Below are 26,813 nucleotides of genomic sequence, written 5' to 3'. Positions count from 1 at the left end.
AGAGAAGGAGACGAATGGAAGACGGCTTTCAATACCCCTGAGGGCCATTTTGAGAATTTGGTTATGCCTTTTGGTTTGATGAATGCCCCAGCCGTTTTTCAGCATTTCGTGAACAGCATTTTTTATCATTTAATGGGAAAATTTGTATTAGTGTATTTGGATGACATTTAGATTTTTTCTCCTGATTTCAAGACTCATAAGGAACACTTACGCCAGGTCTTGCTCATCCTGCGGGAGAATAAATTATACGCGAAACTGGAAAAATGTGTGTTTGCGGTTCCAGAAATTCAATTTCTGGGGTTTCTTCTCTCCGCTTCTGGTTTTCGCATGGACCCCGAGAAGGTCCGCGCTGTGCTTGAGTGGGAGCTTCCTGAGAATCAGAAGGCGCTGATGCGTTTTTTGGGCTTTGCCAATTATTACAGGAAATTTATTTTGAATTATTCCTCTGTTGTTGAACCACTCACTGATATGACCAGAAAGGGGGTAGATTTTTCTTCCTGGTCGGTAGAGGCGTGTAAGGCCTTTTCTAATATCAAGGAGAGTTTTGCTTCCGCTCCCATCCTGGTACAACCTGATATTTCGTTACCCTTCATAGTTGAGGTTGATGCTTCTGAGGTAGGGGTGGGTGCGGTCTTGTCTCAGGGTTCCTCTCCTGCCAAATGGCAACCATGTGCCTTTTTCTCGAAGAAACTCTCCTCCGCAGAGAGAAATTATGATGTGGGAGATAGGGAATTGTTGGCCATCAAGTTGGCTTTTGAGGAATGGCGCCATTGGCTAGAGGGAGCCAGACACCCTATTACCGTGTTTACTGACCATAAAAATCTCGCCTACTTGGAGTCAGCCAAGCGTCTGAACCCGAGACAGGCCAGATGGTCTTTGTTCTTTTCAAGGTTTAATTTTGTTGTCACGTTCCGCCCTGGGGTTAAGAATGTGAAGGCAGATGCCCTGTCACGTTGTTTTCCGGGAGGTGGGAATTTTGAAGACCCGGGTCCCATTTTGGCTGAAGGTGTGGTGGTCTCTGCTCTTTTTCCTGAATTGGAGGCAGAGGTGCAGGCAGCCCAGTCAGAGGCTCCTGATCTTTGTCCTCCTGGGAGGTTGTTTGTGCCTTTCGCTTTGAGACACAAGATTTTTAAGGAACACCACGATACGGTCCTTGCTGGGCACCCGGGGGCAAGAGCCACACTGGATCTCATCGCTCGGAGATTCTGGTGGCCTGCGCTTCGTAAGTCGGTTGAGGGTTTTGTGGCAGCTTGCGAGACTTGCGCTCGTGCCAAAGTCCCTCCTTCACGGCCATCAGGTCCTCTCCTTCCCTTACCCATTCCTTCCCATCCTTGGACACATCTGTCCATGGACTTCATAACGGACTTGCCTCGTTCCTCGGGGAAGACTGTGATTCTGATGGTGGTGGACCGTTTTAGCAAAATGGTGCATTTCATCCCTTTTCCTGGTTTGCCCAATGCTAAGACGCTGGCGCAGGCATTTATTGACCACATTGTCAAATTGCATGGTATTCCTTCAGACATAGTCTCTGATAGGGGCACACAGTTTGTTTCCAGATTCTGGAAGGCTTTCTGTTCTCGCTTGGGGGTTCGGTTGTCATTCTCTTCTGCTTTCCACCCGCAGTCGAATGGCCAGACAGAGCGCATCAATCAGAATCTGGAGACATATCTGCGCTGTTTTGTGTCGGAGAATCAGGAGGATTGGTGTTCTTTTTTGCCCCTTGCTGAGTTTGCTTTAAATAACCGTCGTCAGGAGTCCTCTGATAAGTCACCATTTTTTGGTGCATATGGGTTTCATCCGCAGTTTGGGACTTTCTCGGGAGAGGGGTCTTCTGGTTTACCTGATAAGGACAGATTCTCCTCGTCTTTGTCATCTATTTGGCAAAAGATTCAGGATAATCCAAAGAGCATGAGTGAGAGATATAAGTGTGTGGCAGATAAGAGACGTGTGCCTGGTCCGGACCTGAATGTTGGTGATCTGGTGTGGTTGTCTACCAAGAATATCAAATTGAAGGTTCCCTCCTGGAAGTTGGGTCCTAGGTTTATTGGGCCTTACAAGATCCTGTCTGTCATCAATCCTGTTGCCTACCGTCTTGATCTTCCTCAGACTTGGAAGATCCATAATGTTTTTCATAAGTCCTTATTGAAGCCTTATGTTCAACCTATTGTACCCTCGCCTTTGCCTCCTCCTCCGATTATGGTTGATGGAAATCTTGAATTTCAGGTCTCTAGGATTGTGGATTCTCGTCTTGTCCGCGGTTCCCTCCAGTACCTCATTCATTGGGAGGGTTATGGTCCTGAGGAGAGGATGTGGGTCCCAGTGACGGACATTAAGGCCACTCGTCTCATCAGGGATTTCCATAGGTCCCATCCTGAGAAGGTGGGCCCTGAGTGTCCGGAGTCCACTCGTAGAGGGAGGGGTACTGTCACAACTAGACAGCTGAGAAGCTCTGACAGGAGCTTTCCAGATCCTCCTCCTTGAGTTTCTTTGTTTTGGTTAAGTTCCTCATCTCGTTAGTCTATCTCAGCTGTCATGCAGTTGGACTGATTGCTTCCCTTTAAGTTCCTCCCCATGATGCATTAGGTTGCAGCTTATACAACTTCCTGGAGTGTGTGCGCATGCTGTTTCTATTCCTCAGTCCTCTGCAAGATAAGTGCTGTTCCTTTATTTGTGATTTTCTGTCTGCTGGATTTTCAGGTGACCCTGACTCCCTCCGTGTCTTATGTAGGGAGCCGGTGGTCATGTCCCCTCACTATTGTAGGGTCTTCAGGTATTAGATAGCCGAGGTACGTGGATATGCGCCCATCCACCTTTGGGGTGTTCGCATAGGCTGAGCAATTAGGGAGAGTGGCAGGTCTCATGTAGGGGTCTCCCTTTTGTTCCTTAGTTGGGGATCCAGTGAGTCATTAATTGTATTGCATTGTCTTGTTTCCTGTACACCATCCGTGACACATAGTCCAGATCATCTTATTGTCCTGGTGGTAAGTAGACAATGCAATATGTTTATTATTTAATTGTTTAGTTATTAATACTACATTGGAAACAAATTTTCTCAGCTGGACACCGGCCGAGCCTCACCAGCGGTTAGGGTAGGGAAAAAGCACTGGCCCGTACGTAATTTTTCCCTTCCCTAACCGCTGGTGAGGCTCCCGGTGCATGCGCAGTGTCGCCCGGTGTTCAGCTGAGAACATCCATCCGATCACTGCGCCTGCGCATTGGCCCATAGTTTTTCCCTACCCTAACCGCCGGCGAGGCTCCTGGCCCATGCGCACTCTGCTGTGAAATTTCCCTAACCTGTCGTTGTGCGCCTGCGCGGCGCTGCACACCTCCTCACGTCATGTCCGGTGCGACCGGAAGTGACGAGGGTAGGGAAATCTCACGAAGTAGGGAAGTATAACATTACACCGGCCTTTGGGGTGTGTGGGCTGGTAACTACTTGGTTGGATAGTCAGACAGCCTATGCCATGATGCCAGCAACAAGCAGTGTTTTTATTTTTTTTGGGGGGGGGGCGCCACAAGGTTAGCTCGCACAGGGCGCCTGAACACCTAAGGCCGGCCCTGGCCCAAATTATCAACAGAGAGAGCCCGGGCTATTGCCTTGTATCCCCAGCAGCTGAGAGCTGCGATGTAACCCACGGCATATGCCCCCCCTGCGCTGTACCTTGTATACCGCCCCCTGCTCTGTACCTTGCATGCCTCCCCCTGCTCTGTACCTTGTATGCTCCTTGTACCGCCATCCTCCCGGCCGCTCGCATCTCGCTCCTGCGCATGTGCGAGATCTCCGTGCGGCGTATCTAAGTGCGGCGCAGATGTGCATATGTGAATGTGAATATGAAGAATAACATAACAAAAACATGTTCAGGGTATAGGTGGCACATGTTTAGGGTCTGGGAGGCAGGGAGGGAGGACAAGGAAGGTGGTTTTTACATGTTTGATGACAAACAGCATGTCATACTTATTTGAATTAAAATTACCATATTGAAATCAGATCTAATGCTTTTTAAATTTTTCTTTGGTGTGTGTTGAAAAAGGGGTAGTCTTATACGGCGAGTATATCCCAAACTCTATATTTTCAGTGTAAATGTTGGGGGTCGTCTTATACGCCCAGTCGTCTTATACGCCGGCATATACGGTACTTAAATTATATATGTTGGACCAGATGCTGAGTGCCTGCCTACTGTTTTCTATATAGAAAAACCTTCTGATACACACTTGCATTTACTATGCCATGTAGCTGTATGAGAGGTCCATCTCCTGCTGCAGAAAACATTCCCCAAACCATGACACTTCCTCCTCCACCTTTCACTGACTTCTTTACACACTCTGGGTTCAGTCTTTCCCCAGTTTGTCGACGAACATAATGTTTCCCATCAGACCCAAATAAATTAAACTTGCTTTTATCACTAAAATGAACTCTGGACCACTTCTCCTCTGTCCACACAACATGCTCCTCGGCAAAGGTGAGTCTAGCCTTTTGATTTTTTCTGCTAATGAGAGGTTTGGTCACTGCAGAGTGGGCTTTCAGTTAAAATGCTCTTAAACGTCGAGACAATGTATGACGAGATAGATCCTTGCCCTGTTCAGTGCTGCACTGGCGAACAATTCCAGCTGCAGTGTTGAAACGATTACCCATGGAGATTCTCTGCATTATCCTGTCCTCTCTTGCATTTGTCTTTCGAGGGCGACCAGCCTTCTGGGTGGACTTGAATGAGTTTGTGATGTTGTAAAGATGCAATATTCTAGAAATCACAGACTTGGAACAACCAACTTCTCTTGCTATGGCTGATAGGGTCACCCCTTTGGCCTTCATCTGGACAACCTGCTGCCGGAGGGTTTCAGTCACTTTGGAACGGCACATTATTTTGGCAAAGTCAGTGAAAACTGGAAAGTTAGACTGCCAGTTACATAGGGTTTGTCAGATCATTAAGGAAATTAGCACCAGTTGCCAGATTAACACCAATAACTTGCAGGTATCTGAAAGTGTTCTCTAATTTTGATCAATGTTCTTTTTCAATTATCTCATTTACATTTTAATTCTGTGCCTTAGAATAAATACAATTTATGAAATAATCTTAAAATACAGCTATTTTACTCATGTTAGGATATATTCACATAGGACTACACTATGACCTTGACATTTCGGAAATTGTGTGTTGTTCTCTAATTTTGATCGCCACTGTGTGTATATATATATATACACTCACCTAAAGAATTATTAGGAACACCATACTAATACGGCGTTGGACCCCCTTTTGCCTTCAGAACTGCCTTAATTCTACGTGGCATTGATTCAACAAGGTGCTGATAGCATTCTTTAGAAATGTTGGCCCATATTGATAGGATAGCATCTTGCAGTTGATGGAGATTTGAGGGATGCACATCCAGGGCACGAAGCTCCCGTTCCACCACATCCCAAAGATGCTATATTGGGTTGAGATCTGGTGACTGTGGGGGCCATTTTAGTACAGTGAACTCATTGTCATGTTCAAGAAACCAATTTGAAATGAATCGAGCTTTGTGACATGGTGCATTATCCTGCTGGAAGTAGCCATCAGAGGATGCATACATGTTCTCATTCTGTTTACGCCAAATTCGGACTCTACCATTTGAATGTCTCAACAGAAATCGAGACTCATCAGACCAGGCAACATTTTCCAGTCTTCAACAGTCCAATTTTGGTGAGCTCGTGCAAATTGTAGCCTCTTTTTCCTATTTGTAGTGGAGATGAGTGGTACCCGGTGGGGTTTTCTGCTGTTGTAGCCCATCCGCCTCAAGGTTGTGCATGTTGTGGCTTAACAAATGCTTTGCTGCATACCTCGGTGGTAACGAGTGGTTATTTCAGTCAACGTTGCTCTTCTATCAGTTTGAATCAGTCGGCCCATTCTCCTCTGACCTCTAGCATCCACAAGGCATTTTCGCCCACAGGACTGCTGCATACTGGATGTTTTTCCCTTTTCACACCATTCTTTGTAAACCCTAGAAATGGTTGTGCGTGAAAATCCCAGTAACTGAGCAGATTGTGAAATACTCAGACCGGCCCGTCTGGCACCAACAACCATGCCACGCTCAAAATTGCTTATATCACCTTTCTTTCCCATTCTGACATTCAGTTTGGAGTTCAGGAGATTGTCTTGACCAGGACCACCCCCCTAAATGCATTGAAGCAACTGCCATGTGATTGGTTGACTAGATAATTGCATTAATGAGAAATAGAAGAGGTGTTCCTAATAATTCTTTAGGTGAGTGTATATAGTTGAGAAACACACATTTGTATACTTGTCTCACTCACATATCATCTCTATCTCTTTTGGGACAAATCAAAACAGCATACTTAAAATGAACCGAATCTTGCCTGGTTCGCTCATCTCTACCCAGTTCCAGCTTCCAACTGCCACTAGCTGCAGCAGACAGGACATGCCCTCTAAGGCCTCTTTCACACGGGCGTTGCGGGAAAATGTGCGGGTGCGTTGCGGGAACACATTTTTCCGCGCGAGTGCAAAACATTGTAATGCGTTTTGCACGCGCGTGAGAAAAATCGCGCATGTTTGGTACCCAAACCCGAACTTCTTCACAGAAATTCGGGCTTGGGATCGGTGTTCTGTAAATAGTATTATTTTCCCTTATAACATGGTTATGAGGGAAAATAATAAGCTGAAAATAGCGCTGGAGGGGTTAAAAAAATATAAAAAAATGTTTAACTCACCTTAGTCCACTTGATAGCGCAGCTGGCATCTGCTTCTGTCTCCTTTCTTTAGGACCTGGGTAAAGGACCTTTGATGACGTCACGCCGGTCATCACATGGTATGTCACATGATCTTTTACCATGGTGACTCACCATGGTAAAAGATCATGTGACGTACCATGTGATGACCAGAGTGATGTCATCAAAGGTTCTGTAACTGTATTTAATGCTCACCATAGGTCCTTCAACAAAGGAGACACAAGGAGATGCCGGGCTGCGCGAGCAAGTGGATTAAGGTGAGTTAAATTTTTTTATTTTTTTTTTAACCCCTCCAGCGCTATTGTACTATGCATTTTGTATTCAGAATGCTATTATTTTCCCTTATAACCATGTTATAAGGGAAAATAATAATGATCGGGTCTCCATCCCGATCGTCTCCTAGCAACCGTGCGTGAAAATCGCACTGCATCCGCACTTGCTTGCGGATGCTTGCGATTTTCACGCAACCCCAATCACTTCTATGGGGCCTGCGTTGCGTGAAAAACGCAGAATATAGAACATGCTGCGATTTTCACGCAACGCATAAGTGATGCGTGAAAATCACCGCTCATGTGAACAGCCCCATAGAAATGAATGGGTCGGTATTCAGTGCGGGTGCAATGCGTTCAACTCACGCATCGCATCCGCGCGGAATACTCGCCCGTGTGAAAGGGGCCTAAGAAAGAACACAACCCTTAAGCTGCCAGCTTGAAATAAATCTAGCAGAACTATTGGAGCAATGAATGGGGAGATAGATCTCTGGATCTATTTGAGGTACAGGGCTGGTTCTATCTTTGTCATTAAAGGGTTTCTGTCACCCCACAAAACTCTTTTTTTTTTTTTTGGATAGTTATATTCCTTATAGCGCGATATAGGAGAATATAATAGTCTTACTTACTTTCATGCGGCTGATTCTTTAGAAAACGAAGTTTTATAATATGCAAATCAGGGCTCTACCAGCAAGTAGGGCGTCTACTTGCTGGTAGCCGCAGCAGAAATCCGCCCCCTCCTCTTGTTGATTGACAGGGCCAGCCGTGATCTCCTCCTCCGGCCGGCCCTGTCAGTATTTCAAAAATCGCGCGCCTCTGGTCATTCGGCGCAGGCGCTCTGAGATGAGGAGGCTCGTCTCCTCAGCACTCCCTCAGTGCGCCTGCGCCGATGACGTCTTCTCTTTCGGTGCACTGAGGGAGTGCTGAGGAGACGAGCCTCCTCATCTCAGAGCGCCTGCGCCGAATTTAAATTTAAATTTGCAGACTGGACCATTGTTCCTCAACGGTGGAGCTTCATCATAATGAGTAGGTCAATAATAATGTGCTTTTTTTATTTTTCCCTAGCGCAAAGAGTTTCATATCGGCCTCCAGCTTTTGGTAAGTAATTCTTACATAAAGCCTCTCAGCACCATACAACTGCCAAGACTTTGATATATTTATACACAGGATTACTATATAAAATGTACATATCCCTTAAACAAGTTGTGAAGTTAAGTTCTGTAATTGACTAAAGGGATTGTTCAGCTTTGGAGCCAACAACCCCTTTGGTCCAGAACTGTGTACCTGAAACCCCTGAACATAAGAAAAGGAAGACTCACCTGTCTGCGGTCCTGCTGCTGCTCCATTTTGGGCCACTTCTGGTCTTGACAGGACCAGAAAGCAGCTGTGTCCTGTGACCATTGTGGCCAATCACAGGCCTCAGTGGCCCTAGAAGCTTGAATGGTACATCACTACTGTGACTTAGTGTTGAAGCCACTGTGACCTCTGAGGCCTGTGACCGCTTGGTCCTGGTCCTATAGGGATCGGAAGCAACCAGGAACAGACTAGCGGTGGTGGGACCATGGACAGGTGAGTCTTCTTTTTTTTATATTTTTTGGCTTTAGGGGCACAGGTCTGCACCAAATGGGTTGTCAGATCCAAGGTTTGGCAACCCCTTTAAAACTGGCTATATGATATATGAAATACTGTAGTGTAAGTGTTCTTAAAGAAATAAATTCCCTTAATAAATATGGTTGTTAAAGGGGTTCTACGGGACATATCTTTCTTTTATTTAGTCCAATTTTTTTTCAAGAGTGGGCTTCGCAATATAATGTTTGTCGTGTGTGTGACACTGTTGCATTGGGTTGGACTTGGGTACCTCTGCAGTGTTTGCATGAAGTGCCACTTTTTTATTATTGCATTGTACTTATTTTAAAGGGGTTGCCCCATGAAAAATATTCTACAGTTTTAAAACCAGCACCTGGATCTGAATTATTTAGTAATTCCATGTAATTAAAAATTTAGTATAGTCACTGAGTTATTCAATAAAATATATCCGTATAGCACCACCTGCTCTTTTTTTTATTTATTTCTTTGACCTGCTCACTGAGATGTCCGCACATGCTCATTTTCATCCTTCAACTGCCTCCTGAGCTGTGATAGGGAGAGCTGAGACACGCCCCTTAGCTGTGATAGGGAGAGCTGAGACACGCCCCCTTAGCTCCAGCAGGACAGACACTCCCCCTGAACTGCCAGCTTGATATAAATTGAGCAGAGTAATGAATGTGGAGATCTCTGGATCCATGTGAGGTACAGGGCTGGTTCTAGCTTTGTTAGAAAGGTATTATCATGGACTATATGATGTCTGATTTTAATATTTTTACATTATTCGTGGGACTACCCCTTTAAGCTAAAAATATTTTTTTCTATTGGTCTTTATTAAAAATATGGCTTCCTTTTTTGTGTACATAGCTGAGATGCTGTAGTAGCAGCCTGTGGATTTTTAGTCTTTTCCGTCATCTGGGGAGCAGACGGACTCCTTATTTCTGTACTCTGCCCTTATAAAAACTCATTATAGCTCAGTTCTTATCTTAGGGTACTTTCACACTTGCGGCAGAGGATTTCGGCAGGCAGTTCAGTCGGCAATCCTGACGCAAACGGATGGCATTTGTCAAACGGATCCGGATCCGTCTCTCCGGTGTCATCCGGAAAAACGGATCTGGTATTTATTTTTACATTTCTAAAGGTCTGCGCATGCGAAGACCAGGAAACCGGATCCATTTTGCCGGAACACTTAATGCTCGATCCAGCACTAATACATTTCAATGGTCCGGCATTCCGATAAGTGTTCAGGATTTTTGGCTGGAGAGAAAACTGCAGCATGGTGCAGTATTTTCTCCGGCCAAAAAACGCAAGATGGACTGAACTGATGCATCCTGATGCATACTGAACGGAATGCTCTCCATTCATAATACATTAGGATAAAACTGATACGTTTTTTTCCGGTATTGAGCTCCTGCGACGGAACTCAACACCGGAAAAGAAAAACGCTAGTGTGAAAGTACCCTAACTGATAAGAATATGGTTTAAATTAAATAAATATGTAAATATATTTTTGACGCTTTAGATGCCATGATCTCACTTGATCACGGCATCTAAAGGATTTAATTACCGCAATCTGCATTATGTTCGGCGCCGGTAGCGAAAGGGTTAAAGACCTTTTGGGGGACATATTGTGTGGCAAAAGTACAAGAAAAAAATAAAAAGGAAAAAGTGCAAAATAAAATTGTTCACTGTCTTATTTTTTCTCTTTTAAAAATAAGTAATAAAGTGATTATTAGAAAAAAAATATATACAAAATAAATAAAATACAGATAAAAGGAAAAAAGGAAAATGTGCAAAATAAAAAAGTCTGTGTCCAAGGTCTTTTTTTTTTTTTTTAGCAGAAATCTATTTTAAAAGAAAGAAAAAATAATAAAATACATAAAAGAAAAAAAACACCCACACCAACCAAAACCATCACAACTATCACCCAATTCATGTGAAACTATACATGTTATATAATAAAACGATACAACACAAAATAGGTAACTAATTATAAAAATTTGCATATTTAAAGAATGAGCTATAGTTTGAAAAAAAATGACTTAAATTTTTTTTTGTACAGTTTCCCCCCCCCCCTAATAAAACTAAAAAATATATTAAAAAGCACAGTGTCATGTAATAAAAAGCTGCAAAAGTTATTTTGGTAGTCCAACAAATAAAAAAGTTACAAATGTTTGAACCATATGCGCTAAATCACAAAAAAGTGACTGGTCAGTAAGGCCTTTTCAGGCCCGGTCATTAAAGGGTTAACCAATAAGTGCTTTCCCCACTAGTAAGGCCTCATACACAATGCTGCGCATTTTGCGGAACGGAGCATAGTATGTGGATAGCACACGGAGTGCTGTCTGCATCTTTTGTGGCCCCATTAAAGCGAATGGGTCTGCATCCAAGCCACAAAAAAAGCGGCTCGGATGCGGACCAAAACAACGGTCGTGTGCATGAGCCCTTAGGGAAAGTGCTTACTGGGTATTTCAAGGCAACTACAGTATATTGGGGGGCAGGAGGCGGTAAGAACCAGTGAGCGCCGTCCTCTGCGGTGAATGAAAGCACTCAATTTTGAATAGAAGGCAGGAAAGAAATGTCGCTACTTAAAGGGGTTTCCCAGTAAAAATGATTTTTTGACAAGTTACTGTAACATGGTCCCTGAAACTTAAGGTTCATAGTTTCCTGCTCCACGTTGCTCCCACTATCTCCATCTTCCAGTCCGGAGCACCTCTCCAGCAAATGACTGACTTCCGCTGTGAAGCGCTTCTTGTGGCCACATAATCGCTGAATCCAGTCATTGGCTGGAGCGGAGCAAGTGACTATGCCCATATCCAACCAGATGTAAACAGGGTCGGGATCGGAAGATGGGGAGAGCGGCAGGGAGCAGGAAAGTATGAATCTTCTGTTTCAGGGCCATGCTGCAGGAACGTGTTAAAAATCATTTTTTACCGGGAAATATCTAAGTTCCTATTACACTCCACGATATTCGGGACAATAACTGGGAACAAGTGTACAGATATATGCTCATTCCTGATATCTGGTCGGCTGATTTACATGTTATATCAGGATGAAAGGTGTACGATAATTTCATGATTTTCCTATTCCATGTTGTAAAGTCATGATTTTATTAAAGACACGGAGGCGAGTATTGCATCAACTCTCTTTACTGTTACCATAGCAGCAAAGAATGAACAGTCAATCACAAGAAGAAAAACCATAGTAACCAAACTCCTCCCACCATCCCAGTATATAATGGCTCAGCCCCTGGGATCATCCTCTTTCTTTGTACAGCTGCTCCGAACTGTAAATCTTCCAAAACTAGCCATCTTGGACCGAAACTCTTGACCACGCAGACAGGATAACACCTTCAACAGAAAGGAAAACGAACCTTGACGGCGTAGTAACACGGGACCTGTTCTTGGAACCAAATCTGGAAACAAATCGTCGTCTCAACCTGTGGAATCGAAACACACGGCAGCGATAGAATCAAAAGGTAAAGGAATGCACCAAACAGAATTAAACTATAATTCACTAAATAACTGAGATGAAAGAGAGACGAGGATACATAATACAATCCGAACATCCTACAATCTAAGTTAGGGAGGGTAGGGTGGGCAATACTCGCCTCCGTGTCTTTAATAAAATCATGACTTTACGTCATGGAATAGGAAAATCATGAAATTTTATGACAAGACACAGAGGCTCCTATTGCAAGTTTAAAGCTGAGAAACAACAGAAGTAAATGCATGTGACATGGGACGGAAATAAAATTCCCGAAACGTGGATACCCTGGACCAATCCGCTAAGCGCATTACATCTTCCAAACGGGCTCCAGAAACCGACATGGACGTAGCGGAAGCACTACGAACCGAATGGGCCGTAAAGGTATTAGTATCAATGCCTGCCAGACCCAGAATCTCTTTAACCCAGCGTGACAAGGTGACACTGGAGACGGGGGCATAAGGTCTCCGAAAAGATATAAATAAATGCGGAAATTCTGGAGAACGCAGAGCCAAAGTACGGGACTCGTACTCCTGTAAGCAAGCAACTGGGCAAAGTTGCGGGAGCTGCCGGAAGGAAGGGTAGGATACCAAACGGATGCCTGTTTTAGTACGCCTGGAGATGTTAAATTGGACACCTTCCGGAATAAATGACCGCGCATCGTAGTCTAGGGCGCGAACATCCGAAACCCTCTTACAAGAAATGAGACATAACAAAGTTACTAATTTCGCCGATAATTGGCGTAGGGACAGTTGAGCATTAGGAGACCAAGAGGATAAGAAATCTAACACCAATTCCACATCCCAAGTTGTAGAAAAACGAGGTCTGGGAGGACGAGATAGACGAGAGCCTTTAAGCAAGCGACACACCAAAGGATGTTGGCCCACCGGGTATCCCTCAACACCCTCGTGTCTAGAGAAAATCGCTGACCTATAAAGGTTAATCGTGCGATAGGCCTTACCTGAATCATAAAGGGAAGACAAAAAGGACAAGACAGAAGCTACAGGGGCACGAAAGGGATCCAGAGAGTGTCCTCCGCACCAACGAGCCCAAGCGTCCCAGGCGGAACGATAAGCCCGTCTGGTTCCGGGGGCCCATGCGCTCTCCAGTAGGAAAATAGTCGTGTTTGAAACTCCAGACAGTGAGCTGGGACACCCGAGATCCTGCAAGCTAGCAGTCGGAGGAGACCTGCTTGTAGAAGGGGATGGGATTCCCCCGTCGGACTCCGCAGGAGGGAGAGTTGGTCCGGAAGGAGAAGCGGGAAATCCACCAATAGCTCCAGAACCAGCGGGAACCAAGACTGTGACCTCCATAGGGGTAGGACCAAGATGAGTTCCGCTGCTTGGTATTGAACCTGTAGGAGAACTCGAGGGATCAGAGCAAATGGGGGAAAAGCGTACATTAACGCTCCTCCCCAGTGTTGCAGGAACGCGTCCACTGCTTCCGCCAGAGGATCTGGACGCCAGCTGAAGAATCTGGGAAGCTGGGTATTCAAACGGTTCGCGAATAAATCCACAGAGGGGGAACCCCACCGAGATGACAAACCTAGGAATATCCTCTCGTCTAACTTCCAATCGCTGGAATCCGAAATGTATAGTGAATTCCAGTCCGCTAACACATTGTGAAGGCCCGGGAGGTGTTCTGCAATCACCACGATACCCCTGTTGAGACAGAACTCCCAAAAGTCTTTCGCCAGGTAGGTCAGGACTGATGAGCGTGTGCCTCCCATACCGTTGACGTAACGGACCGCGGAGACATTGTCCATCCGCAGCCTGATACAGGTTGTGACCGTGTCGTTGGCGAAACTGCGAATCGCCAAAGACCCTGCCAGCAGTTCCAGACCATTGATATGGAGACGAGCCTCCTCGGGGGACCAGGGGCCTCCTGTGGATACCCCATTGCAGTGCGCTCCCCAGCCGTGCAAGCTGGCGTCCGACTCTATCACCAGATCCGGAAGAGGGCCGAATAGGGCTTTGCCATTCCAGACCGATAGGTTCTGGATCCACCATTGAATCTCGTCCTTCGTCTCCTTGTCCAGAATGATCATGTCGGAATAGGCGGCTCCTGCCTGGAGGTGGGCAATCTTGAGTCGCTGGAGGGCCCTGTAATGCAAGGGGGCAGAAAAATGGCTTGTATGGACGATGCCAGAAGTCCTATTAGTCGTGCCAAGTGCCGTAGAGACAATTGCGGTCGAAGCAGAGCATGGCGCAGCTCCTTGCGAATCGACCGGACTTTGGATAGGGGAAGATGAAGGGTCAGGGAAGAGGAGTCTATCCTGAACCCCAGAAATTCTATCGAATTATCTGGTGTGAGGCACGATTTCTCCTGGTTTATGATAAAACCCAGCCCTGAGAGAAGGTTGATGGACATGGAAAGATGTCTGAGGAGAAGGGACGGGGTTTGTGCCATGATAAGAATATCGTCTAGATAAATTATCATGCGTACACCCCTGCTGCGGAGCCAAGCAACAACCGGTTTCATTACCTTGGTGAAGCACCAAGGGGCGGAGGACAGGCCGAAAGGTAGGCAGGTGAACCGCCAGACTTGATCTCTCCAAAGGAAACGGAGTAGATCCCTGGATGCAGGGGCCACTGGGACTGTGAGATACGCATCTTTTAGGTCTAGTTTGACCATCCAGTCGCTGGCCAGGAGCATGTCCCTTAAAAGATGGATGTCCTCCATCTTGAAGTGACGATACTGAACTAACGCGTTGAGGGGTTTCAAATTGATGACTGGGCGCATCTGACCTCCTTTTTTGTGTACTAGAAACATATTGCTGATCACACCAGTGGTGTGAGTCGTGACACGTTCTATTGCCTGTTTGTGGAATAACTCCATAAGTTCCCTGTGAAGGTGTAATTGGAGAGCACCGGTTAGGTGAATAGGGTGGGGAGAAGGCAAGAGGTCTGGGGGGGCTACCAAGTCTATTGTGAAACCTCTGACGGTGTTCAGAACCCACCGGTCTGAGGTAATCGCGGACCAAGCATGGAAAAAGAGACGGAGTCTGCCTCCGACACAATCTGTTGAAGAAGACAACCTGAGAGCGGGATGGAGACTTACCGACTGGACGGCGAAAGGAGGGTGCTCCTCGATAACCTCTGGAACGTCCTGGTGTACCCCGGGAGGGGAAAAAGGAAGGTTGGTGTCTGGGGTCTTGAAGGGAGGATCTGTAATTAAAGGAGCCTCTCCCCGTGCCGCGGGGATGGAAGTTAGAGCGGCCGGACAGTCGGCCCCTAGAGCTGCCAGCCCTGTTGGAAAAAACGGTTATTAAATACTCTTTTCATTGAGGACTGAGCTTTGTCAAGAGCCGTGAAAGCTCTGACATATCTGCCCAATTCTTTTATAAATGAATCCCCGAATAGGAGACCCTGCGCATCTTTACCCGCCTCAGACAGGGCAAGGTTGGAGAGTTTTGGCTCCACCTTAATCAGAATGGCCTTCCGCCTCTCTATGGCCAACGAGGTGTTTACGTTACCCGTAATACAAATGGCCCTCTGAATCCATCCCCCTAATTCAATGGGGTCCACGGATGTACCTTCTGCTTTGGCGGACTCCGCCATGTCAAATATCCTGGCAAGTGGGCCTGTAATATCCAGGAGTTTATCCTGGACAGCTCTCAGAGCCGAATCTAACCCTTTTTTGGGGTTAAACCCCGTCTTTGACAGGAATTGGACCATTTTAGGATCCACTGTCGGCGTCTCACACACCTTGTGGGGAATGAGAGGACGTAGGCACTCTGCTCGCAATTTGTTGCGTGACTCTTTACTTAACGGGGTGCGGATCTTAGATTCCAGATATTGCACTACATGAGTAGCTGGGAGCCATTCTGCAGAGCGGGGGTGATGGAGCTCATCAGGGTTAAATAATGGATCGCCCAGGGGATCAATCAAAAGATTGTCCCGAGTGGGGTGCCCTTCTGGTATAGCAGCCGTTGCCGTAGTGGGGACTGGGTTAGGCAAAAGGTCAAGAGGATCAAGAATCACATCCTCAAGTTCCTCATTAGAGTCATAATTGGACTCGTTCTGAGCCTCCTCTATGGATTCTTTATCAGAATCAGACAATGGCTCAGGTAAGGTCCTGGCCGTCTTCCAAGCGCGATGGCGTTCTGCCTGTCGCGAGCAGGCTCTTTTACGCGGGACAACCGCGTGATCATATGATGGCTCACCATCAGTCATAGAGGTTCTGGAGGCTGAGGGCAAGTTAGTATCAACCCCTGCATTCTGGGCAGACTGAGAGCATAAGACCTGGGAAATAGACTGTGACAGGGCAGAGGACATAGATTCCATGGCTGCCCTGATCGCATTAGAAATAGATTGTTGTAAAACGGCATTCTGCCTATCCTGTGAGGAAGTTTCTATGCGGTTGTCTACAGCAGGAGGAGTTGTAGGGACAGAGGGGTCACCCTGTCTAGGGGTCGAACTAGCACTGCGGCGGGACATAATGGGTAAAGTGGCAGGAGTAATTTACCCCAGACCACCAGAAGCTGCAGCAGAAAAAACGACCTAGGAAAGAAAGAAAGAAAGGCAATGAGGGCCTGAAGATGTAAATAAGCGCAAGTATAGGCGCATGAGGGGAGAACTTACCGAAAGAAAACCGGCGACAGGAGACTCCAGAAGGGTGCCGTGCAGTGCTGAGGAGATGGTGCCGAGATGTCGCGAGATCTCGGTGAAAACGGCGGCAAAGAGCGCTAAATCCCGCGGGATCGCGGGGAGAGAATGAGGGAGTACCAAGATGGCGGCCGAAGTCTCGCGATAGCGGGAGTTCGGCCGGCAGAGAACGGAGAGCAAGGGGAGACGAATAGAGGGCCTAAGGGGGACCGGAGCGTCCGGTGAGTAGAAACAAGGCGGCGAATAGATGTGGGGAGCTACCCCCAGGTATGCTGGCCGATATAGGGATGAAAGTAGGTTAAAACAATGCAATACAAAATATGACCGAAATTAACCCATGGGAGAAACGGGATAACGGTACGATAATAATAGGGAATTAACCCTGAGGGAAAATAAGCAAAATCACAATGCAAGAAAAAAAACATATGATAGCAAGGATACTCATCTGCCATTGCAGCAGCAAAGAAAGAGGATGATCCCAGGGGCTGAGCCATTATATACTGGGATGGTGGGAGGAGTTTGGTTACTATGGTTTTTCTTCTTGTGATTGACTGTTCATTCTTTGCTGCTATGGTAACAGTAAAGAGAGTTGATGCAATAGGAGCCTCCGTGTCTTGTCATAAAATCGTCAGCACATCTCCCTGTGTAATCCGGAATGTACTGCCGATAATCAAGAGAACTGAATGAGGGAGGAATTACTGTGGTAGTGATCATTCTCCCCATTCACTTTGCATCGGACTGTGTAATAGGCTGGTGCAAATGAACACTGATTAACTTTTTTCTTTCTTTTTGCGGCCCCTTGAAATAGAACAATGTGACCATGCGGCCCACAGACCAAAAAAGGTTGGGCACCTCTGCTTTAAAGGAACACTATGTGTGATGTGTGTAGATTTTTAGGTCACTTTTTCACAATGCACAACACATGGAAAATAAAGTTTTAGCTGGAATGCAGATTCTGGCAAAAATAAATTATGAAATATCACTGCATGCAGTGGTGGTTCATCCGAGAAAATGCCAGTATTCACCACATTATAGGAAGGGCCGCATCCACCAGGAGGAGAGATGAGATGGCCAACCCATGCAGAATTACTGTATATTGTTTCACGGTAACAAATAGTGGAAAAGATCTGTGCAGCCATAATCCTTTCCATTTAACACCTGCAGTGTTCCTAACCATCATCATCATCATTTGTAACAGTGATGCCCAACCTACAGCCCGCGGGCCAAATGCGGCCCGCGAAGCCGTGTCATGCGGCCCGCGCAGTGACCGGACTTTATCAGCGCAGGGCGCGCTGCGAACGGCACAGGCAGCAAAGCGATGCTGCCTGTGCCTGCAATCTCCCCGCCCAGCACCACCTCCTAGCTAAATTATTCACTGCACTTGCCTCTGTGAAATTGAAGAGAAGCGCCGTAATCTCGCACAGGCGCACTGGCAGAGGCATCAAAGTGCGCATGCACCGTCTTCCTGGCCTCTGCCAGTGCGCCTGTGCGAGATAACGGCGCTTCTCTTCAATTTCACAGAGGCAAGTGCAGTGAATAAATTAGCTAGGAAGCGGCTCTGGGTGGGGGGGGGGGAATATCTGTGGATGACACTGAGGGGGGGGATCTGTGGATGACACTGAGGGGGGGATCTGTGGAGGACACTGAAGGGGGGATATCTGTGGAGGACACTGAAGGGGGGATCTGTGGAGGACACTGAAGGGGGGATCTGTGGAGGACACTGAAGGGGGGATCTGTGGAGGACACTGAGGGGGGGGATCTGTGAAATACACTGAAGGGGGGATCTGAGGAGGACACTGAAGGGGGGGGATCTGTGGAGGACACTGAAGGGGGGGATCTGTGGAGGACACTGAAGGGGGGGATCTGTGGACGACACTTAGGGGGATGTTGGGGTGGGAGGTCCTGGAGGGGTGTTTAGGTGGGAGCTCTGGAAGGGGTGGGAGGTCCGATAGGTATGTGGGGGTGGGAGATTGTCACAAGCAGACAGCTGAGAGGCTCTGACAGGAGCCGTTCAGATCCTCCCCCTTGAGTTTCTTTGTTTTGGTTTCTGTTCCTCACCTCGTTAGGCTATCTCAGCTGTCATGCAGTCAGACTCATTACCTCCCTTTATATTCTCCCCCATAAGGTAGTTGGGTGTGGCTGATACTACTTCCTGGAATGAGTGTGCATGCTGACTTCAGCTCCCAGCTACCAGTTCTCAGTCGTCTTCAGATAAGTGCTGTTTTGTATTTATGATTTTCTGTTGTCTGGATCCAGGTGACACTGACTCCCTCCGTGTCTGTGTAGGGAGCCGGTGGTCGTGTCCCCTCACTATTGTAGGGCCTTCAGGTTAAGATAGCCGAGGTACGTGGATATGCGCCCATTCACCTTTAGAGTGGTCGCATAGGCTGAGCATTAAGGGAGAGCGGCAGGTCGATTGCAGGGGTCTCCCTTTATGTTCCTTAGTTGTGGATCCAGTGAGTCATCATTTGTTATTTGTATCATCTTGTTTCCTGTACACCATCCGTGACATTATCAGCCACCAAAACCGTCTCAAGCATGGATCCGGTTTCACTTTTGGCTGAACGCTTCCAGGGTCTTTCATTGGAGGTAGCTGATCTCCGTAAGACTTTTTCTCAGTTTCAAGTGACCGGTTCAGCTTGCGTTCATGGAGTTTGTGCTGAGCCTAAGATTTCGCTCCCGGATACGTTTTCCGGGGGTAGTGAGAATTTTGTACGTTTTAGAGAGGCTTGCAAACTCCATTTTCGCCTTCTTCCCCATTCTTCCGGTGATGAAGAACGGAGGGTGGGGATCATTATATCGCTGCTCAGGGGTAATGCTCAGTCCTGGGCCTTTTCCCTGCCGGAGGGGGCACAACCCCTCCGTTCAGTGGATGAATTCTTTTTAGCCCTGGGTCAGATATATGATGATCCGGATCGTATTGCTCTGGCTGAGTCTAGACTACGTCTGTTATGCCAGGGTAAACAATCCGCAGAGATATACTGCTCAGAATTTCGGAGATGGGCAGCAGATACGGGTTGGAATGATGCTGCACTCCGAAGTCAATTTTGCTATGGTCTTTCTGAGGGATTGAAAGATGCATTTGCCTTTCATGAAAGACCTACCTCCTTGAATTCTGCTATGTCTCAGGCTGTTCGTATTGACAGGCGTCTTAGAGAAAGAGGAGAGATTTCTCCTTCTTGTCATGCTCAGTCCCGGGACAGTGCACCGGTGTCATTCTGTGCACAGGGGTCTCAGTCGCTGTCAGCCCCTTCTGAGCAGGAGCCCATGCAGCTGGGGTTGATTGCCTCTGACAATAGAGGATTCAGCCCGCAGGGGAGGGTTTGCTTTTGTTGTGGAGGTATAAATCATCTGGCAAATGTTTGTCCCTCTAGGAGATTCAGGCAGTTTTCTGGGAGTAATAAAGAGACAAAAAGGAGGAAATCTTTTAAGAATATTCCGTCTGTTACTATTGGCAGGGTTGAGGCGGAAATTGAAGAATTGTCTTTTGCTTGTAGTTCCCGTTTTGTCCTGCCTGCTAGGGTGGCGCTAGAGAGCAAGAGCATTTTTTGTGAGATTTTTGTGGATAGTGGAGCAGCTGTCAACCTCATTGATAACCAATTTGCAATAACTCATGGTTTCCAGGTTTGCACTTTGCGAAAAAATATTCCTGTTTTTTCTATTGATTCAGCTCCACTTTCTCAGAAATCATTAAAGGGCATAGTTCACAATATCCGTTTAATTGTGAATGATACTCATGTTGAGGATGTGTCATGTTTCGTCCTTAGCGGTTTGCCTACTCCTCTAGTGTTGGGGCTACCCTGGCTCTCTAAACATAACCCCACCATTGATTGGCCAGCGAGGCAAATAAATGGTTGGAGTGACTTTTGCAGAGAGAATTGCCTCATAACATCTATTTCTGAGGTTTCTACTAAAACTGTACCACCTTTCCTCTCTGAATTTTTGGATGTTTTCTCTGAGAATGGAGTTCAGGATTTGCCTCCGCACAGGGAGTATGATTGCCCTATTGATCTCATCCCAGGTGCCAAGCTGCCTAAATCTCGTTTATACAATCTTTCCCAACCTGAGAGGGTCGCGATGCGTGCTTATATCTCTGAGAGTCTGAGAAAAGGACACATACGACCCTCAAAGTCACCTGTTGCCGCTGGTTTTTTCTTTGTTAAGAAAAAAGATGGTTCTTTAAGACCTTGTCTGGATTTCAGGGAGCTGAACAGTATCACTATTCGTGATCCGTATCCGCTTCCTTTAATCCCAGATTTGTTTAACCAGGTTGTTGGGGCTAAAGTCTTTTCCAAATTAGACCTAAGAGGGGCATACAACCTGGTTAGGGTCAGAGAAGGAGACGAATGGAAGACGGCTTTCAATACCCCTGAGGGCCATTTTGAGAATTTAGTTATGCCTTTTGGTTTGATGAATGCCCCAGCCGTTTTTCAGCATTTCGTTAACAGCATTTTTTATCATTTAATGGGAAAATTTGTATTAGTGTATTTGGATGACATTTTGATTTTTTCTCCTGATTTCAAAACTCATAAGGAACACTTATGTCAGGTCTTACTCATCCTGCGGGAGAATAAATTATACGCGAAACTGGAAAAATGTGTGTTTGCGGTTCCAGAGATCCAATTTCTGGGGTTTCTTGTCTCCGCTTCTGGTTTTCGCATGGACCCCGAGAAGGTCCGTGCTGTGCTTGAGTGGGAGCTTCCTGAGAATCAGAAGGCGCTGATGCGTTTTTTGGGCTTTGCTAATTATTACAGGAAATTTATTTTGAATTATTCCTCTGTTGTTAAACCACTCACGGATATGACCAGAAAGGGGGTAGATTTTTCTTCCTGGTCGGTAGAGGCGCGTAAGGCCTTTTCTGATATCAAGGAGAGTTTTGCTTCCGCTCCCATCCTAGTACAACCTGATGTTTCCTTACCCTTCATAGTTGAGGTTGATGCTTCTGAGGTGGGGGTGGGGGCGGTCTTGTCTCAGGGTTCCTCTCCTGCCAAATGGCAACCGTGTGCCTTTTTCTCAAAGAAGCTCTCCTCCGCAGAGAGAAATTATGATGTGGGAGATAGGGAATTGTTGGCCATCAAGTTGGCTTTTGAGGAATGGCGCCATTGGCTAGAGGGAGCCAGACACCCTATTACCGTGTTTACTGACCATAAAATCTGGCCTACTTGGAGTCAGCCAAGCGTCTGAACCCGAGACAGGCCAGATGGTCTTTGTTCTTTTCAAGGTTTAATTTTGTTGTTACGTTCCGCCCTGGGGTTAAGAATGTGAAGGCAGATGCCCTGTCACGTTGTTTCCCAGGAGGTGGGAATTTTGAAGACCCGGGTCCCATTTTAGCTGAAGGTGTGGTGGTCTCTGCTCTTTTTCCTGAATTGGAGGCAGAGGTGCAGGCAGCCCAGTCAGAAGCTCCTGATCTTTGTCCTCCTGGGAGGTTGTTTGTGCCTCTCGCTTTGAGACACAAGATTTTTAAAGAACACCATGATACGGTCCTTGCTGGGCACCCGGGGACAAGAGCCACACTGGATCTCATTGCTCGGAGATTCTGGTGGCCTGCGCTTCGTAAGTCAGTTGAGGGTTTTGTGGCAGCTTGCGAGACTTGCGCTCGTGCCAAGGTCCCTCACTCACGGCCATCAGGTCCTCTCCTTCCTTTGCCCATTCCTTCCCGTCCTTGGACACATCTGTCCATGGACTTCATAACGGACTTGCCTCGTTCCTCGGGGAAGTCTGTGATTCTGGTGGTGGTGGACCGTTTTAGCAAAATGGTGCACTTTATCCCTTTTCCCGGTTTGCCCAATGCTAAGACGCTGGCGCAGGCATTTGTTGACCACATTGTCAATTGCATGGGATTCCTTCTGACATAGTCTCTGATAGGGGCACGCAGTTTGTTTCCAGATTCTGGAAGGCTTTCTGTTCTCGCTTGGGGGTTCGCTTGTCATTCTCTTCTGCTTTCCATCCGCAGTCGAATGGCCAGACAGAGCGTGTCAATCAGAATCTGGAGACATATCTGCGCTGTTTTGTGGCGGAGAATCAGGAGGATTGGTGTTCGTTTTTGTCCCTTGCTGAGTTTGCTTTAAATAACCGTCGTCAGGAGTCCTCTGATAAGTCACCATTTTTTGGTGCATATGGGTTTCATCCGCAGTTTGGGACTTTCTCTGGAGAGGGCTCTTCTGGTTTGCCTGATGAGGACAGATTCTCCTCGTCTTTGTCATCTATTTGGCAAAATATTCAGGATAATCTAAAGAATATGAGTGAGAGATATAAGCGTGTGGCGGATAAGAGACGTATGCCTGGTCCGGACCTGAATGTTGGTGATTTGGTGTGGCTGTCTACCAAGAATATCAAATTGAAGGTTCCCTCCTGGAAGTTGGGTCCTAGGTTTATTGGGCCTTACAAGATCCTGTCTGTCATCAATCCTGTTGCCTACCGTCTTGATCTTCCTCAGACTTGGAAGATCCATAATGTTTTCCATAAGTCCTTATTGAAACCTTATGTTCAACCTATTGTACCTTCTCCTTTGCCTCCTCCTCCGATTATGGTTGATGGGAATCTTGAATTTCAGGTCTCTAGGATTGTGGATTCTCGTCTTGTCCGCGGTTCCCTCCAGTACCTCGTTCATTGGGAGGGTTATGGTCCTGAGGAGAGGATGTGGCTCCCAGTGACGGACATTAAGGCCTCTCGCCTCATCAGGGCTTTCCATAGGTCCCATCCTGAGAAGGTGGGCCCTGAGTGTCCGGAGTCCACTCCTAGAGGGAGGGGTACTGTCACAAGCAGACAGCTGAGAGGCTCTGACAGGAGCCGTTCAGATCCTCCCCCTTGAGTTTCTTTGTTTTGGTTTCTGTTCCTCACCTCGTTAGGCTATCTCAGCTGTCATGCAGTCAGACTCATTACCTCCCTTTATATTCTCCCCCATAAGGTAGTTGGGTGTGGCTGATACTACTTCCTGGAATGAGTGTGCATGCTGACTTCAGCTCCCAGCTCCCAGCTACCAGTTCTCAGTTCACAGTCGTCTTCAGATAAGTGCTGTTTTGTATTTATGATTTTCTGTTGTCTGGATCCAGGTGACCCTGACTCCCTCCGTGTCTGTGTAGGGAGCCGGTGGTCGTGTCCCCTCACTATTGTAGGGCCTTCAGGTTAAGATAGCCGAGGTACGTGGATATGCGCCCATTCACCTTTAGAGTGGTCGCATAGGCTGAGCATTAAGGGAGAGCGGCAGGTCGATTGCAGGGGTCTCCCTTTATGTTCCTTAGTTGTGGATCCAGTGAGTCATCATTTGTTATTTGTATCATCTTGTTTCCTGTACACCATCCGTGACATTGATCCGGGATGGGGGGGCCCATAATTTTTTTTGCTATGGGGCCCAGTCATTTCTAGCTACGCCCCCGATTGTTAAGATTGGGCGGGCACTGGAGCGATAGAGCGCTCTGCTGTAGGAGAAGCCGGCGGGAGATGAAAGGAGGAGGGGCCAGCTCCTGGTGGTGTCGGGCACACAGCACAAGCATGGCGGTCGAGGATCTGACTGAAGCCTAAAGACCAGACATCAAGGTAGACCTGCAGAAGAAGGTGACAGCGCAGTATGTGATGTATACATGTGTGTAATGTATGTAGTGCAGTGTGTGATAATCACATACTGCAATACATACATTACACACATGTATACATCACATGTCTCCTCACAGTAATAATGCCAAGATATGTGCCCTCTTCACAGACTTAATGCTCACACATTCACACATGCCCCCTCACAGTAGTTATGCCCAGATATATGCCCCCTCACAGTAATAATGCCAAGATATGTGCCCATTTTACAGATGTAATGCTCACACATGCCCCCTCACAGTAGTTATGCCCAGATATGTGCCCCCTCACAGTAGTTATGCCCATATATGTGACCTCTTCACAGTAGTTATGCCCTGATATGTGCCCTCCTCACAGTAGTTATGCCCTGATATGTGACCTCCTCACAGTAGTTATGCCCAGATATCTGCCCCCTTACAGTAGTTATGCCCAGATATGTGCCCCCTCACAGTAGTTATGCCAGATATGTGCCCTCTTCACAGTAGTAATGCTCACTCGTGCCCCCTCACAGTAGTTATGCCCTGATATGTACCCTCCTCACAGCTCACAGTAGTTATACCCTGATATGTGCCCCCTCACAGTAGTTATGCCAGATATGTGCCCTCTTCACAGTAGTAATGCTCACACGTGCCCCCTATTCTCTTCAATATATTTATTATTGATCTTGTAGAAGGCTTGCATAGTAAAATAAATTTTTTTGCAGATGACACTAAACTGTGCAAAGTAATTAACACGGAAGAGGACAATATACTGCTACAGAGGGATCTGGATAGATTGGAGGCTTGGGCAGATAAGTGGCAGATGAGGTTTAACACTGACAAATGTAAGGTTATGCACATGGGAAGGAGTAATGCAAGTCACCCGTACATACTAAATGGTAAAACACTGGGTAACACTGACATGGAAAAGGACCTCAGAATTTTAGTAAACAGCAAACTAAGCTGTAAAAACCAGTGTCAGGCAGCTGCTGCCAAGGCCAATAAGATAATGGGTTGCATCAGAAGGGGCATAGATGCCCGTGATGAGAACACAGTCCTACCACTTTACAAATCACTAGTCAGACCACACATGGAGTACTGTGTACAGTTCTGGGCTCCTGTGAACAAGGCAGACATAGCAGAGCTGGAGAGGGTTCAGAGGAGGGCAACTAAAGTAATAACTGGAATGGGTGGACTACAGTACCCTGAAAGATTATCAAAATTAGGGTTATTCACTTAGAAAAAAGACGACTGAGGGGAGATCTAATTAATATGTATAAATATATCAGGGGTCAGTACAGAGATCTCTCCCATCATCTATTTATCCCCAGGACTGTGACTGTAACGAGGGGACATCCTCTGCGTCTGGGGAAAAGAAGGTTTGTACACAAACATAGAAGAGGATTCTTTACGGTAAGAGCAGTGAGACTATGGAACTCTCTGCCTGAGGAGGTGGTGATGGTGAGTACAATAAAGGAATTCAAGAGGGGCCTGGTGTCACAGCCTCGGTGTTGTGTGTGTTACACATTGCCGTGCATGCCGGTTGCCTGGGGCAATGCATTCATGTCGGTTTGTATGTGCCTTTCTCCCCTTCTCCTGGTTCCTCCCCTGTTTGGTGCTGGAGGGGTTAACTACCTTGCTAGGTGGGGTCACTAGGTGCTTCTTATACCTGTGGCTTTAGGTCAGGAGTCAGTTGTACTCCAGCCTTGGTGTGTGCTGGAGTTATGCTCCTTGTCTGGATGTTCCATCTTCCAGTGTGAGGGCCCCCTAGTGGAACATCGATGTCTCCAGCGATGTCTTCCTTATGTCTCTTCCATTTTCCCTACCTTACCGGTTGTTATGTTTGGTGTGGGTTTATGTCCAGGGTGTGGTGTCTTGTTGTTGTTACATGTCTGGTCAGTTGATGTTTTATGTCCGGCATGTATGCAAGTCGTACCCTGTTTGTTGTGCCTCCGGAAGGGGGCTCCATGGTTTCCCAGAGGGGTGAACCAAAAGTCAAGTCTGTGAGCTGTTGCTGGAGAGCTGGTTCCTGTGTGTCAGTACGTACTGCATCCGTTTGGTGTTTGGATTGCAGTACGTGTATATGGGTTCCAGTTTACCTTGGTGTGGTCTTCTGTTGTGCCATCCAGCAGCTGCGGCAGGTACGGTAAGTTACCATGCCTTCCTGGGTTCTTGGTTCAGTGGTTATCCCCGCCACTGGATACTTACCTGCCGTACCACTTGGCTTCCTCTCCTTGCTGTTAGGCCTGCAGAGACTCCTGCTCTTCCATGTCTTGGAAGAACAGGTCGTCTCTCCCCTGCTCTTATGTGACCGGATTATCAGGGCGACTCAGGGTCCTAGGTATCCTGGGTATGAGCCGTCCTACCATCCAGGTCTGCTCAAACGGTGAGGAGTTAGGGCGAGGATTAGGGATGCTTTAGGAGGTGACCTGATCCCGGCGTCCTGGCTTAGCTGCTTCCCCGCTTGCCTAATATCTTAGGTGGAGAGTTTCCCCCACTCCCCACCGTGACACCTGGATGTATTTCTGGAGTGTAATAATATTACAGGCTATAGCTACTAGAGAGGGGTCGTTGATCCAGGGAGTTATTCTGATTGCCT

The sequence above is a fragment of the Bufo bufo genome, chromosome 9 (genome assembly GCF_905171765.1).
Source record: "Bufo bufo chromosome 9, aBufBuf1.1, whole genome shotgun sequence".
Lineage (NCBI taxonomy): Eukaryota > Metazoa > Chordata > Amphibia > Anura > Bufonidae > Bufo > Bufo bufo.
The sequence above is the reverse complement of the archived record's forward strand: the minus strand, read 5'-3'. Positions refer to the sequence as shown.